Source organism: Pteropus medius, unplaced genomic scaffold (assembly GCF_902729225.1).
Source record: "Pteropus medius unplaced genomic scaffold, Ma_sr-lr_union100, whole genome shotgun sequence".
Lineage (NCBI taxonomy): Eukaryota > Metazoa > Chordata > Mammalia > Chiroptera > Pteropodidae > Pteropus > Pteropus medius.
In genome coordinates, this window is record NW_024344372.1 from 149,553 (window position 1) to 151,586 (window position 2,034).

Consider the following 2,034-nt stretch of genomic DNA (forward strand, 5'->3'; position numbering starts at 1 on the left):
TCTCTCTCTCTCTTCCTCCCTCTCTCTCTCTTTTTTGCTTAAAACCTTTGAAAGGTTTTCTGTTAATATTAGGCTAAATCCCCAAATCCTTAATACCAGCTACATAGTCCCCACTAACTACTGCAGCCTCATCTTGAGCCACTCTCCACCTCACTCTCTGCCATCCAGAGACACATGCTACCTTTTGATTCCTCAGAAGATATATATTTATTTCTGCCTCTGGGCCTTCCTTTGCACATAATTCTTGCATGGAATACCCTCCTATTCTGTTCTTTATATCTAGTTAGTTCTCATTGATCCTTAAAAATGTTACTCAAATGTCACTTTGTCAGTGAAGCCTCTGTCACCCTCATCCAGGATAAGGTTATTTCTGGTTGTTGTTTGTCTTCATAGCTTTAAGTACTTCTTTGTAGTACTTCTCACTAGTGTAGCCATGTGACTAATTGGATTATTAATTGTTTGATGATAGTCCCACCTCTAGACCATTGGCTCTAGGAAGGCAGGAAACATGCTGTCTTCTTTGCTATGGTAAACCTAGTACCAAGAACAGGGCCTGGCATGTTGGAGCCTCATATTGGATACTTGTCAAATGAATGAACGTGTTGTAGGTACTGTTATATCAGTTACTACTTGTGAGCTCTTAGGTAAGTTACTTAACCTTTATGTGATTCCTCATTTATAAAATGGGCTGCTTTAAGGATTCATTGAAAACACTTGTCAATTAGCACATGACAGATACTCTATAAATATTAGTTTTTTTCTCAAGATAGAGAATCAGATTTCTGGGAATTGGTGACTGGAATTTCTATCAACCTGGTCTAACATTTCTGAATCCATCCTGTTAACAAAATGTAGTCTCTTTTGGACAGGCAGATATCACTTGGAGGACAGGATAAGGAATACATCCATCTAGGCCTGCAAATTCTCAGAGCAAAACTGAGCAAAGAATCTATCTCTCCATTCCTTTATTTAACAAATATTTATTGAGCACCTCCTATGAGTTTGGTGCTGGGAATAGTGACCAATGTAGTCTCTGACCTCTCGGTGCTTACAGTTAGCTCCCTTCAATTACAGGCATACCTTAGAGATATTGTAGGTTCGGTTTCAGACCACTGCAATAAAGCAAGTATAGCAATAAAGTTAGTCAATCTTTTTGCTGGCAGCGGGCCTTGCCTTCAATTTATAAAAAGTGCAACATCTGTGAAGCGCAATAAAACGAGATATGCCTGTATCTGTTTTTCATGTCACCAAATAAATGGCTTGAGTCTTTTGGATTTGTTTTTAGACAGCCTCAGCTGTGGCTTGTGGCATCGTGTGGAGGAGCCTTAGCTCTGTTGGTTCAGTTAAAGCCATTTTCTTTAGATAAACATGCCCTGGGATTTTTAAATAACTATCTTCTTAATATTTTTGGCTTGTGCTCTATACCCCCATCCTCTCCTGACCCACACCTGAAATTACATTCTCTCTCATGCCATGAATGCAGATAGGGTGTTTGTCCTCATTTTCAGAACAGCAGCTATTTGCAAAGTGTTGGAGAAGGAAAGGTGAGTGGGAAATGTTCTCATGGTATGTTGAAAACTATTCAGTTTGTTTTCATTCCCTACCATGTGTCCAAGCTGGCTGCATGGCGCTGATTCTGAAGTCTGTTTGCTTTTCTTGGCAATTTTAGCATATTAAAGAAACATACCTATTGAAATACAAGAGAAACACGTGACTCCAAGGACCCCAAGCTCTCTCTCCTTTTGTGATGTTCAAGAACACTGATCCATGACATTATGTGTGGGTAAGGACACCTGAATTAAGAAACGCACATACACAAAACCTATACGCAGAACAGCTCATGCCATCATGCTGACGCTTCCATGCACAAGCTGTGGAGTTCACCCTAGCGGGATGGAAGAACACCCTCAGAGCCAAAGGTCTCTTGAAATCGTGAAACAGGATGGTTTGCAAAATTTGTTCTCTCTTGGTCACATAAAGAATCATCTGATCATGGGGAAAGGAAGAAACCTGTCAGTACCTATTTATTTATTT